The sequence below is a fragment of the Lissotriton vulgaris genome, chromosome 5 (genome assembly GCF_964263255.1).
Source record: "Lissotriton vulgaris chromosome 5, aLisVul1.2, whole genome shotgun sequence".
Lineage (NCBI taxonomy): Eukaryota > Metazoa > Chordata > Amphibia > Caudata > Salamandridae > Lissotriton > Lissotriton vulgaris.
In genome coordinates, this window is record NC_141693.1 from 1,513,239,797 (window position 1) to 1,513,255,649 (window position 15,853).

Sequence of the window (15,853 nt, forward strand, 5' to 3'; positions counted from 1 at the left end):
TGCAGACTTGTACACACTCACAGGCTACTCAACAATTCACTGGGCTATGTTCCATACATTTCACCTGTAAGGTAATGGTCTACTCGCCACCATCTCTGCTATGCTCCATACATGCTAATTGTAAGTGGAATTGTCTACTTGGCACTACCTGCAGTCATTAACGTCAGCTGTGCTTGTGCTCAGTGTTTTAAATACCCTCTTCCTATCAGTGCACTATTCACTGCCCTGTGATGTATACTGCAACAAATAGATGAACACAGAGTGATGCAGACACTGACACAAATGTATGTACAAAGACACACACACAAACAGGAAGGTATACTGAAGCCCCCATCGTACTTACATATACAATGTTAAGCTACAAACCAAGGAACACAAGCACTAACACAGACTCTGAAATATAAATGTACCCAGAGGCCGGCACAGAAATGCAATGTTCAAAAAGACACAGCGTGTTTGTTGGATACCCCTCACACACCAAATATTCATTTGATGTCATGCTTCATCATTGGGGTCTTCCCGTTCTAGCTACAGGATGGGGCGTGCTGCGACTCACTGAGACGTGGGAGCACTTTTTATGAGGAATACTATGTGTTTCACATTTGTTATTGCTGCAGTGTGAAAAGAATGTTGCTGTGAGGGTCTATGTGAGTGCGATATAAGCATTCAGAGGTTACTTTTTGTTAGATTTGTTCTAATGTCGACTACATTAGGTCCTTGTTTGCATGATCTTCTGAGTATATGCTCTAGCCTAAAGAAGGACTTATAGTCGCTACAAAACGTACTGACATATACAGGGGTAGGTACAAACAACCAGACACAAAGACAGAGACACAGGCTTTGACAAACAAACATGCACAGAGGCAGACTTGTACACACTCACAGGCTACTCAAAAATTCACTGGGCTATGTTCCATACATGCCACGTGTAAGGGTAATGGTCTACTCACCACCATCTCTGTTATGCTTCATACATGCTATTTGTAAGTGGAATTGTCTACTTGGCACTGCCTGCAGTCATTACCTTCAGCTGTGTTTGTGCTCAGTGTTTTAAATAATTTTCTTCCTATCAGTGCACTATTCACTGCCCTGTGTTGTATACTGCAACAAATAGATGAACACACAGTGATGCAGACACTGACACAAATGTATGTACAAAGACACACACACAAACAGGAAGGTATACTGAAGCCCCTGACGTACTCACATATACAATGTTAAGCTACAAACCAAGGAACACAAGCACTAACACAGACTCTGAAATATAAATGCACCAGAGGCCGGCACAGAAATGCAATGTTCAAAAAGACACAGCGTGTTTGTGGGATGCCCCTCACACACCAAGTATTCATTTGATGGCATGCTTCATCATTGGGGTCTTCCCGTTCTAGCTACAGGTCGGGGCGTGCTGCGACTCACTGAGACGTGGGAGCACTTTTTATGAGAAATACTATGTGTTTTGCATTTGTTATTACTGCAGTGTGAAAAGAATGTTGCTGTGAGGGCCTATGTGAGTGCGATATAAGCATTCAGAGGTTACTTTTCGTTAGATTTGTTCTAATGTCGACTACATAAGGTCTGTGTTTGCATGTTCTTCTGAGTATATGCTCTAGTCTAAAAAAGGACGTATAGTCGCTACAAAATGTACTGACATATACAGGGGCAGGTACAAACAATCAGACACAAAGACAGAGACACAGGCTTTGACAAAGAAACATACACAGAGGCATACTTGTACACACTCACAGGCTACTCAACAATTCACTGGGCTATGTTCCGTACATGCCACCTGTAAGGGTAATGGTGTACTCGCCACCATCTCTGCTATGCTCCATACATGCTATTTACAAGAACAATGGTGTGAACACTTCCTCTGCTATATCCCATATATGTCATATGTAACAGTAATTGTCTAATTGGCACTACCTCTGCTATTTTTCATGCATGCCATCTCTAAGGGTAATAGTGTACTTGGTAATACCTCTACTATTATGACAACAAAGGAACCATAAAAGGACAATTTTTAACGGGGTCCAGTGTACGTGTCCGAGAGAATGGTCAAAAAGCAATGTACAAAGTTCCCGGGGTGGAATAGTGGAAAACTAGAGTATTTCGAGTGAAGCGTGAAAAGAGAGGGTATTCCCCTTCTCTGGCTTTTCTCTCCCTCTCTTTTCACGCTTCACTCAACATACTCTAGTTTTCCACTATTCCACCCCGGGAACTTTGTACATTGCTTTGTGACCAATACCTCTACTATGCCCCATACATGCTATCTCTAAGGGTCTTGTTGTATTCGGCAGTACATTTGCTATGCCACATACATGTGGCCTCTAAAGGTAATGCTCTCCTTAGCACCAGCTCTGCAATGCCTCATACATCCCATCTCTAATACAAATGCTCTAACTGTACCATCCCTGCTATATACTATACATGTTATCTCTAAGTGTAATTGTATACTTAGTAATACTTGTGTCCTAGTCCATACAAACTATATTTAACATTAGTGGTGTACTTAGCACTACCTCTAGCAATAGCATACATGCCATCTCTATAAGTAATTTTCTATTCTGCAGTAACTTTACTATGCTTCATATATGTCACCTCTAAATTGAATGCTATACTTGGTTACATCTTTTCTATGCCACATACATGCCACGTGACCGTCCTGATCCCTTCAGAAGCGGTTGCTCCTCACGCTGCTCCCTGCTCTGCTTGCCGCTTGTGGTATCGTAGTGCTATACTGCCAGATTGCTCTCTGCTAGAGCTCGCATTGCTCACACAATAATTAGTGCCAGATTGCTCATTATATTTGTATCGTAGCGCTATATTGCGAAAGTGCGCTTTCACGATCTTTCAATTGTGCTGAGCTGCCTTTGCCTAAATTATTCATTTGTGCCTGATTGTGCCGGTGCCACTGCCATTTTCATCACGTTTATTAAGATTGTGCCCCAATCCTGTTTCGCTTTTGGCTTGCTGCCATTTTGTTGTTTGTTGTTGTGCCTCCTTGCCCGGCTCTCCACCCCGCTCCTGCCTCCCAGCTGCTCCTCCCTCGCCCCTCCCCCCTCCACTATCCACATTTGACAGATGCCTTTGCGCGCAGCGTTCACGCGCAGCGATCGCGCCCCATGCGCGCCGAAGGTGCGCCAAAGGTAAGCCCGTTTGCGCCCGTCCGCGCCTGGACCGCGCCCAGCACCAGACCCCCTGGCCCTGCAAAATCCATTCCGCCCGCATAACATACGACGCCGCAACCCTCTCAGCCCTTAACCCCGGCCGCTCTCTAGAATGCTACCAAGCTGCCCCTGGACACACCCATGGACCCTTCACCTGCCACTCCTGCAAGTTCGACTGCATCAGGACCCACACCAAATCCACAAACTCCAAACAGAGCTCCGTCACTAACCACCTAAAGTGCATCCTGCTCAACACCCGCTCGGTCCACAGATACTCCATTGAACTCTGGAACCTTCTCGACACTACATCGCCGGACGTCGCCTTCCTTACAGAAACCTGGATGAACGCCTCATCAGCGCCCGACATCGCCATAGCCATCCCGAACGCCTGCAAGATCATCCAAAAGGATCGCACCAACCAAACAGGAGGAGGCATCGCCATCGTCCATCAGAACACCATCCGCATCACGACCAGTTCCGACGATAACCTCGCTACCACCGAACACCTTCACTTCCAGATCCACACCGACCCCAAGACCACACTCAGAGGCACCCTCATCTACAGACCACCAGGACCCCGCAGACAATTCAGCGAAGACATCACTGACTTTATCAGCCCACATGCCCTCCCCTCCGAGAACTACATTCTACTAGGAGACCTCAACTTCCACCTGGAAAAGAAAAACGACAGCAACACCACCACCCTTCTGGACAACCTGGCCAATCTCGGACTCAAACAACTTGTTGACACCCCCACCCTCTTTGCCGGGCACACGCTCAACCCAATCTTCACCTCCAGCAAGCACATCTCCTTCGATCACACCACAGCCCTCCATTGGATGGACCACAGCTGCGTTCACTTCAACTACAAAAAGACCACGACCCACAACCCCCCACAACCTATTCCCTGAAGAAATTGGAACAAAATTACCACCGACCAGCTCTTCACATCGCTTCACCAAAACCCTCCTGCCAAATCATCGGACCCAAACCAAGCAGCCACTAACCTCACACAATGGATCACTCACAGCGCCGACGAACTAGCACCCTTGAAAAACCATAAAATCAAGCAAGGTAGCAAAAAAGCCCCCTGGTTCAACGATGAGCTTAAGAAATCCAAGAAGTTCTGTCGTACCCTCGAGAAAGCCTGGAGAAAAAACCCAACCACTGACAACCTGGCCACCTTCAAGAACGCCACCCGCAAACACCACCAACTGATCCGATCCACAAAGAAATCAGCATTCAAGGATCGACTTGACAATAACGCCCAAAACAGCAAGGAACTATTCAACATCGTCAAAGAATTTACCAACCCCACCGCCGGCACCAACGACATCACTCCCTCCCAAGACCTCTGCAACTCCCTAGCCTCATTCTTCCACAACAAAATCGCCGACATACATAACAGCTTTGAAAACCAGTCCGAAGACCAGTCCACTCCACCCACCTCCGAACCAAAACCGCACTCTAACAACCTTTGCGTCTGGAACCCAATCACCACCGAAGACACCATCCGCCTGATGAACTCCAACCACACAGGATCGCCAGCCGACCCATGTCCCCACCACATTTTCAACAAAGCAGACTCCATCATCGCACCCCATCTCCTCGCCGGAAGAACCCAAAGAGTCCGCCTCCCCCCTTTCAAATCGGAAGCCACTGAAGTCATCTGCGGCGTACCACAAGGATCATCACTCAGTCCCACCCTCTTCAATGTATACATGAGTCCCCTCGCATCCATCGCGCGCCAACACAACCTCAACATCATCTCCTACGCAGACGACACCCAGCTGATCCTCTCCCTCACCAAAGACCCAAACACCGCCAAAACCAACCTACACGAAGGGATGAAAGAAGTAGCCGAGTGGATGAAGAACAGCCGTTTAAAACTAAACTCGGACAAAACGGAAGTCCTCATCTTAGGGTCATCCCCCTCTGCCTGGGACGACTCATGGTGGCCACCGGCCCTGGGAACCGGGAACCGCACCCATACCTACGGATCACGCACGTAACCTGGGCTTCATCCTGGACTCCTCCCTTTCGATGACCAGACAAGTCAACGCCGTCTCATCATCATGCTTCAACATCCTACGCATGCTCAAAAAAATCTTCAGTTGGATCCCCACCGAAACAAGAAAGAGGGTCACCCACGCACTGGTCACCAGCCGACTGGATTACGGAAACACCCTTTACGCCGGAACCACAGCCAAACTACAGAAAAAACTCCAACGCTCCAAAACGCCTCAGCCAGACTCATATTGGACATCCCTCGTCAAGCTCACATTTCTGGTCACCTGAAAGACCTCCACTGGCTCCCCGTCAACAAGAGAATAACGTTCCGGCTCCTCACCCACGCACACAAAGCCCTCTACGACCTAGGACCTGAATGCCTCAACACGCGACTGTCCTACTACACCCCCACCCGCCAACTACGATCGTCCAATCAAGCCCTCACCGCAATTCCGCGCATCCATAAATCCACCATGGGGGGGAAGATCCTTCTCCTACTTAGCGGCCAAAACCTGGAATTCTCTCCCCACCCACCTCCGCCTTACACAGAACCACCTCTCCTTCAGAAAGCAACTAAAAACTTGGATATTCGATAAGTAAAGCACACCCCCTCCCTCAAGCGCCTTGAGACCCTCTGGGTGAGTAGTGCGCTATACAAATTTCTGAACTTGAACTTAAACACGTCTAAGGGTAATGATCTGTTATGCAGCAACTGTGCTATACCTCATACATACCATCTGTAATATTATTTATCTACTTAGCATCACCTACATTCATCACCTTAAGCTGTTTTGCACACAATAGGAATGAAAACTTAAATAAATAAAAACAGCTAAACATACACGATCATGATCACAAACAACTCGTGCAAAAGGCTTTCATTTATTCATTATAAAAAATAATAATACTATTAGTTTCACCTTTACTTTTCTAACCTCTTCTGTGATCCGGATGTCTTTAATTACTATTCTGTTACTTAGTCCCTCCATTATTATTTGTTTCTTTTTCTAATGTTCTTTCTCCTTGTAATGTATTACATTGCCATTCTCCACAAGTGTAATTACCGGATTTTTTTCTACTCTGCCGGTCCAATATTACTTGTTACCTTTATATTTGCAACACTGTTTTAAAGTTTCCTTCCTCCAGTGTCATGAACTGTGTTTCCTTCCATAGCGTCATAAACTGTTGTTGATTAACCCATTGGTAAACGATTTCTTGTCAAAACGCTAAAAGATACACTATTGCTACGTAATAAACAAGTAAAAAAATATATAAACTGCAGAACCTACATAAATAAGTATCATCCCTAAACAAAATATATTTCAACATTATCAAAATATGATATATATCTATTAGTAACAATAACATATATACAAAATAAAACGTATCTTATACATTTTTTAAAATGCCTTACTTAAAATTTGCTCTAGTGTTTCTGTCATTTTATATCCATCTATAGATGTGCATCTCTGTCTATGCATTTTTAAAATGCATTTGTCCATGCATGACTGTGTGTACATATATAGGTGTATAGTTCTGATTTTCTGTCTCCATATAACACCTATCAAATAATTACACCATGCAATCTTTATATTCTATGTTTAAGAAAATATCTACCTTTAAAAATCGATGTCTTACAATGCAAAGCATTATTACAAAACTACAAGTTAAGTAAATAAAATTACCATGCCCGTCTACAGAAATATTTTGACAGTGTGCCAAATATTTCACTTTATCACCATTACACTTGCACCCTTCTCTTGTCTGCCTTCCACCCTTCTTGCCTTCTACCATTCTCTCTTGTACCCTACTCCACGTATTCCTTCCACTCTTTTTTCTTCTATTCTTCTCTCCTCTACCATGTACTCTTCTCCCCTCTGCCTTCTACCTTTCTTCTCTTTCCCTTGTAGCCTTCTCCTCTCTACCTTGCATCTTTCTCATCTCTACCTTGCACGATTCTCATCTATACTTGCTATTATTCTACCTTTTCTCTTGCACTCATTCTCCTCTCCCTTGCAACCTTTCTTCTTTGCCTTGCGCCATTTTCCCTTATGTCTTGCACTCTTCTACACTCCGCATTGCATCCTTTGCTTCTTTGCTTTCCACCCTTCTCTTCTCTGCCTTGCACCCTTCTCTTCTCAGTCTTGCATACTTCTCCTTTCTGCCTTACAACCTTCTCCCTTCTGCCTTCCATTTTTCTTTTGTTTGCCTCGCATCCTTTTCTCCGCTGCCTTGCACCTTTCTTTTCACTGCCTTGCATAGTTGTTTACCTTTTGCCCTTCTCCCTTCCAACATTCTAGTGTGTACCTTGTACTCTTCTCTCCTCTACCTTTTACCCTTCTCTCTCCTACCTTCTACCCTTCTCGTTTCTGCCTTCTACTCTTCTCTTTCATGCCTTGCACTCTTTTCATATCTGCCATACATCCTTTTACTCTATACCTTCCACCATATGCATCTCTACCTTACATCCTTTTTCCCCTCTATCTTGTACTCTTTTCCCCTCTGCCGTTCCTCCTTCTCCCCTCTACCTTGCAGTGTTGTTCCTGTTATCTGTTATTCTTCAACTCTATTTTCCAGTCTTCTCCTGTCTCCCTTGCAGTGTTCTCCCCATTCACCTTGTGCCTTTCTCCCCCTCTACCTTATATCATTCTCCTTTCTATCTTCTACCCTTTTGCTCTCTACCTTCTACCTTTCTTTCTTTTAACTTCTACTCTTCTCCCCTCTATTTTCTACACTTCTCCCCTCTGCCTTGCACTCTTCTCCTTTCTATTCTTCTCCCCTGTATTTCATATGCTTCTCGTCGCTGCCTTCCAACATCTTATTGTTACAGCCTATACCCTTCTCTTACTTTGCCTCGCAATTTTCTCTTTTCTGCCTTGCAATTTTATCCCCTTTTAGCTTCCAGTCTTTTCTATTTCTCCCTTTCCTTTGCTTTGCACACTTGTGCACTACTCCCGTGCATGCTTTCCAATAAATCTATACTACTATTATAAAGGAATAACTTTGAACCTTTGAGGCGGGTAAACTCGGGAACCACAGCGCCAATCCACACCCCCGATACATCGTTGTAATCGTCAGGGTGTGCAGATGGAAATAGACTATATAAGCGTAATAAATATACGTTATTTAAAAAATTTACCGAAAAAAAATTAGTCCCTTGGAAGAAGCACCGGCCGCGACGTGCGTGCCCGACGTGAGGAGCACGGGGAGGAGCGGCATCCAGGAGCGCGAGGAGGACCGGCGGACATGGGGCGGGGAGGAGCGGTTAGGAGCGGCGGACAGGCGGTGAGGAGCGGCGGACAGGCGGTAAGGAGCGGCGGACAGGCGGGGAGGAGCGGTGAGCGGCGGATGAGGTAGGTTATTTATTTATTTATTTAGGAGCGGTGAGCGGTGGAAAAATTAAGCAAAAATGAAAATCGTGAGCAATAGGAAGCAAACGGAGCATTACAAAAGTGAGCCAAACGGTGCATTACAGGAGGAAAAAGTTACGTGTGCAGGTTACAAAAGCGTACATCGTGAGCAAGAGGAAGCAAATGGAGCATTTTCAAAAGTGAGCAAAACGGTGCATTACAGGAGGAAAAAGATACGTGTGCAGGTTACAAAAGAGTAGAAAGTAAATATAGAGGTATAGGAGGAAAAAGTGACGTGTGCAGGTAGCAAGAGGAAGCAAACGGAGCATTAAAAAAGTGAGCCAAAGGGTGCATTACAGGAGGAAAAACTTACGTGTGCAGGTTACAAAAGCGTAGAAAGTAAACATAGAGGTATAGGAGGAAAAAGTGACGTGTGCAAGTAGCAAGAGGAAGCAAACGGAGCATTAAAAAAGTGAGCCAAACGGTGCATTACAGGAGGAAAAAGTTACGTGTGCAGGTTACAAAAGCATACAAAGTAAACATAGAGGTATAATACTGCAATATATGGAGGAAGGCTCCGGGGGACCCACGGACAACGTCGGGGCGGGCGGGGGCCCTGAAGCCTAATTGCTCCCGGACAACGTTGGGACGGGCTGCTAGTATAAGTGATATAATAATGCCACCATTTGCAAAGCATAATTCATTAGGGCCTGCTCTAACTGAAGCCACACCACACGCACTCCCATTCCAAAGGGGTGGGCAAGTGCTCCTCCCTGACCTCTGTTCGGACGCCAATGCTATTAAAATCGAAGCTCACTCTGAGCAAAAACGAAAGTAAAAGTCTTCTTCCGTAAACACTTTTTTGCAAGTGGTAACCAAGCGTTTATTTTTGCATCATGTGATTTCGTCTTATTTATTTCTTTATTTCTCTTTGCTACCATTGGTTATTTGAAAGTAAGCAACTCATTCTACAGGAAATTAATTGCTTTTCGTTTATATAACCACCCTAAAATACATCTTTCCTGAAAGCAGAGTTCATAGAGATCTTCGGATATATCGTGGCAGTTCTGCAATTCCATTTTTTGGCAAGCACATTTTACTCCTACAATTTCTGTAAGTGCATTTTATGTTTACATGCTTCTTTTCATATTGTGATAACATTTTATCACGCTTTTTAAAAAAAAACAAATAGTTACCTAGCAATTGTATACTGTTTTTGTGCTTTCATGCATGTATATAAATATTTGCATATTAAATAACTCAAGTAATATTGACATTTCTTAAATTATTGTTACTTTCCGATATAAAAACAGTTTATTTATTTAAATCTATAGCTCAAGAAACTATTGGCAGCCAGGTCTCCTGTGTCGTTTCCGATAAGTAGATACACTGCTATCAAAAACTGTAAGAAGTCTGGTAAGTGCATTACTGAGTAAAGTCATTTTATGTACGTATAACATTGTTTTAGCTACATTTAAAAACTTACAGATAAATTACTAACACATAGACACATACATGCCACTGAACGTTTCCCTGTCTAAGTAAGCTCCATACATCACACCTCTAAGGGAAATTGTGTACTCTGCATTACCTTTTTTAGGCTCCATATATGACAGCTCTAAGGGTAATGGTATACTCTGCACTCCTACTTGTATGCTCCGTAAATGACACCTGTAAGTGTAATAGTATACTTGGCTCAAGCTTCTCAATGTCCATACATGCCACCGCTAAAGCAAATAGCATACTTGCATTACCTCTGCTACATTGCGTACATGGCATCACTAAGGATAATCGTCTTATATGCACCAACTGTAAACATCACGTTTACTTTCCTGCATTTATGTTTTTAATTTTAAGAGTGTATCTCTGTCTTCGTGTTTCTTGGTTTGTAGTTGCTCCTGTATATATGGGTAGAACCTATATATACAGGAGCATTTACAAAGAAAAACACAAACACAAATATCCACTCTCACAAAGAAACATACAGAGAGGAAAACATATACATACAAACAAGTTACTGAAGATCCTTCTAGCTATGCTACATACATGTCACCTCTAAGTGTAATCATCTATTTTGCATTATCTTTGTTATGCCTTTAACATGCTAGGTGTAGGACTGATAATGTACCACACACTATCTCTGCTATGCTCGAAACATACCACCTCTAAGGGAAATAGCGACCATCTCTACTATATGCCATACATCCTACCTTTAAGGATAATCATGTACTCTGCACACTCTATACTATGCGTCATACATGCCACTTCTACCTGTAATATTGTATTCTGCAGCATGTAGACTATGCCTCATACATGTCACTTCTAAGGATAATTGTGTAGTCGACATCGCCTCTCAATGCTCCATACTTGCCACACCTAAGGGTGATTGTGTACTCGACATCATCTCCATATGTCCTATGCATGCTACCACCAAGCATAATTCTGTACTCGATATCACTTTCCTATACCCCATACATGCCACCTATAAGTTTAATCGTCTACTTGATACCAGCTGCAGTCATTACTTTCAGCTATACCATTTACCCATTATTTTAGTAACTGCTTTCAAAACAGCAACCTGTATCATGCCATTGGTTCACAGTGCCCGCGCAGTGATGTATCCTTAAAGAAATAGATGCACACAGTCTGACAGACACCTGCAGATATTTATATACAAATACACACATATTAAGGAGAATGTATAATCCAGCGCACAACTTACTCACAACTCACATACAGCGATGCAGCTACAAAGAAAATGAGAGAAACTTACTCTACAAAAGAAACGTCCACAAAAGCAGACACAGAAGTGCAATGTTCAAAAAGACAGATCGTGTTTCTAAGATACCCCTCACACACCAAGTACTCATTTGATGTCATGCTTAGCCACTGGGATCTTCCCGTTCTAGCTACAGGACAGGGTGTGCTGTGACTCACGGAGACGTGGGAGCACTTTTTATGAGAAATACTATGTGGTTTGCAATTGTTATTATTGCACTGTGAAAAGAATGTTGGTTTTTAGGGCCTTTTAATGTGCAAATTAAAAGCATGCCGATGTTACTTTTGTTTATGATTGTTCTAATGTGAAGTACATTAGTTCCGTGTTTGCATTTTCTTCTGTATATATATGCCAGTGTGTAAAGAGGATCGTATAGGCTGGCACAAAATGTACTCACATATGCAGGGGCTATTATAAACATAGACACACAAAGACAAACACATACTCTCGCTAACATACATACATATAAGAAGACATATACACACTCACAAGCTACTCAACGTATCTCCCCGTTATGTTTTACACATGCTACCTCTAAGGGTAATGGTCCATGCACCACCATCTCCGCTATGCCCCATACATGACATCTCTAAGAGTAATGCTGTACTTAGTCCTTCCTCTGCTATGCTTCATACATGCCATTTCTAAGGGTAACGCTGTACTCAGCAGTACCTTTGCGATTCCTCATACAGATCACCTCTAAGCGCCATGTGCTGCTTGGAAGTACCTTTGTTTTGCCCTATACATGTCATTTCTGATATAATGCTCTCCTTGGCACCACCGTTGCAATACCTCATACATGTCACCTCGAAGGTTATCATCGAGTTGGCACTACCTCTACTCTTGATACATAAGACCTATAAAGGTAATGATCTACTCAGCACTACCAGTACTCATCACTTTAAGTTCTCTGCATTTATGTTTCTTTTTCAAAGTGTGTCTCTGGCTTCGTGTCTTTTCCTTTATAGCTGCTCTTCTATATATGGGTCGAATCTATATATATAGTAGTAACTACAAAGTAAAATACATTAATACAAACATACAGTCTAACAAAGAAACATACAAAGAGGTAAACAAATAGATACACGTCTTACTGAAGGTACTCACAGTTATGCTGCATACATGTCTCCTCTTAGGATGATTGTCTACTCAACATCACCTCTCAATACCCCATACATGCTACGCCTAAGGGAGATTATGTACTCGACATTATCTCCATATGTCCCATGCATGCTACCTCCAAGCATTATTCTGCACTCAATATTACTTTCCTATACCCCATACATGCCACTTGTCGACTACTTGGTACAAGCTACAGTCATTACTTTCAGCTATACCATTTATAAAGTATTTGAATACTACTTTCAAGCAGTGACTTGCATCCTGCCATTTGTTCACAGTGTCCACGCACTGATGTATCCTTAAAGAAATAGATGCACACAGTCTGACAGACACCTGCAGAAATCTATATACAAAGACACAGATATTAAGGAGAATGTATAATGCAGCAGAAAACGTACTCACATATAGAGATGCGGCTACAAAGAAAATGACACTAACATACTCTGAAAAAGAAACGTCCAAAAAAGCAAACACAAGAGTGCAATATTCAAAGAGACACAGCGTGTTTGTAGGATACCCCTCACACACCAAGTACTCATTTGATGTCATGCTTCATCATTGGGGTCTTCCTGTTCTAGCTACAGGACGGGGGTGCTGCAACTGATACGTGGGAGCACTTTTTATGAGAAATACTATGTGTTTTGCATTTGTTATTATTGCAGTGTGAAAAGAATGTTGGTGCAAGGGACTATTAGAGTGCAAAATAACCATGTAGATGATATTTTTGTTTATGATTGTTCTGATATGCAGTTCATTAGTTCTTGTTTGCATTTTTTATGTGTATATGCCTGTGTCTAAAGAAAAAGGTATAGGCAGGTACAAAATGTACTCACATATACATGGGCTATCATAAGTATAAACACACTAAGACAGAGACACACTCTGACTAACATACATACATAGAAGCAGACATATACACTCTTGCAGGCTACTCTACGTATCACTCCGTTATGTTCCATACATGCCACACCCAAGGGTAATGGTATACTCATTACCAACGCTGCTAGGCCCCCTACGTGCCACTTGTAAATATAATAGTCTATGTAGCATCATGTGCCCTCATCACCTTCTATTCTTTGCATGTATATATCTGTTTCAAATTGTGTCTCTGCCTTTCTGTCTCTTGGTTTGAAACTGCTTCTCTATATCTAGGTACACCCTATATATAAAGGATCAGGTACAAAATAAAAAAACACAAATACAGACACACATTTTAAATAAGACTCATAAAAAGAAGCAAACAAATATACACAGACAGGTTACTAAAAGTCCAACCAGGTATGCCACAAACATGCCACCTCTAAAGCTTATGCTGTAGTTGCTATGATTGCTGCTATGGCCTTTACATGCTGCTTCTAAGTGTAATAGTATGCTAGCCACCACCCCTGCAATATACCATAAATGCCACCTTCAAGGGTAATGGTATATTCATTAACACCTTTGGTATGCCCCATGCATGCCACCTGTAAATGTAATAGTCTATGTGCCCTCATCACCTTCTATTCTTTGCATGTATGTTTCTGTTTCAAATTGTGCCTCTGCCTTTGTGTCTCTTGGTTCGATGCTGCTTCTCTGTGTCTAGGTACACCCTAAATATAAAGGAGAAGCTACAAAATAATAAAAACACAAATACAGACACACATTTTAAAAAAGACTCATAAAAAGAAGCAAACAAATATACACAGACAGGTTACTAAAAGTCCAGCCAGGTTTGCCACAAACATGCCACCTCTAAAGCTTATGCTATAGTTCCTATCATTACTGCCATGGCCTTTACATGCTACTTCTAACTGTTATAGTATACTAGCCACCACCTCTGCTATATACCATAAATGTCACCTTCAAGGGTAATGGTATATTCATTAACACCTTTGTTATGCCCCATGCATGCCACCTGTAAATGTAATAGTCTATGTAGCATTATGTGCCCTCATCACCTTCTATTCTTTGCATGTATGTTTCTGTTTCAAATAGTGTCTCTGCCTTTGTGTCTCTTGGTTTGAAGCTGCTTCTCTGTGTCTAGTTACACCCTATATATAAAGGAGCAGCTACAAAATAAAAAAAAAACACAAATACAGACACACATTTTAAACTAAGACTCATAAAAAGAAGCAAACAAATATACACAGACTGGTTACTAAAAGTCCAGCCAGGAATGCCACAAACATGACACCCATAAAGATTATGCTATAGTTGCTATCATTGCTGCTATGGCCTTTACATGCTACTTCTAAGTGTAATAATATACTAGCCACCACCCCTGCTATATACCATAAATGTCACCTTCAAGGGTGATGGTATATTCATTAACACCTTTCGTATGCCCCCTGCATGCCAACTGTAAATGTAATAGTCTATGTAGCATCATGTGCCCTCATCACCCTCTATTCTTTGCATGTATGTTTCTGTTTCAAATTCTGTCTCTGCCTTTGTGTCTCTTGGTTTGAAGCTGCTTCTCTGTGTCTAGGTACACCCTATAAATAAAAGAGCAGCTACAAAATAGAAAACACAAATACAGACACACATTTTAAAGTAAGACTCATAAAAGGAAGCAGACAAATATACACAGACAGATTACTAAAAGTCCAGCCAGGTATGCCACAAACATGCCACCCATAAAGCTTATGCTATAGTTGCTATCATTGCTGCTATGGCCTTTACATGCTACTTCTAAGTGTAATAGTAACTAGCCACCACCCCTGCTATACACCATAAATGCCACCTTCAAGAGTCATGGTATATTCATTAACACCTTTGGTATGCCCCATGCATGCCACCTGTAAATGTAATAGTCTATGTAGCTTCATGTGTCCTCATCACCTTCTATTCTTTGCGTGTATGTTTCTGTTTCAACTAGTGTCTCTGCCTTTGTGTCTCTTGGTTTGAAGCTGCTTCTCTGTGTCTAGGTACACCCTATATATAAAGGAGCAGCTACAAAATGAAAAACACAAATACAGACACACATTTTAAACTAAGACTCATAAATAGAAGCAAACAAGTATACACAGACAGGTTACTAAATGTCCAGCCAGGTATGCCACAAACATGCCACCTCTAAAGGTTATGCTATAGTTGCTATCATTGCTGCCATAGCCTTTTACATGCTACTTCTAACTGTTATAGTATACTAGCCACCACCTCTGCTATATACCATAAATGCCACCTTCAAGGGTAATGGTATATTCATTAACACCTTTGTTATGCTCCATGCATGCCACCTGTAAATGTAATAGTGTATGTAGCATTATGTGCCCTCATCACCTTCTATTCTTTGCATGTATGTTTCTGTTTCAAATAGTGTATCTGCCTTTGTGTCTCTTGGTTTGAAGCTACTTCTCTGTGTCTAGTTACACCCTATATATAAAGGAGCAGCTACAAAATAAAAAAACAGAAATACAGACACACATTTTAAACTAAGACTC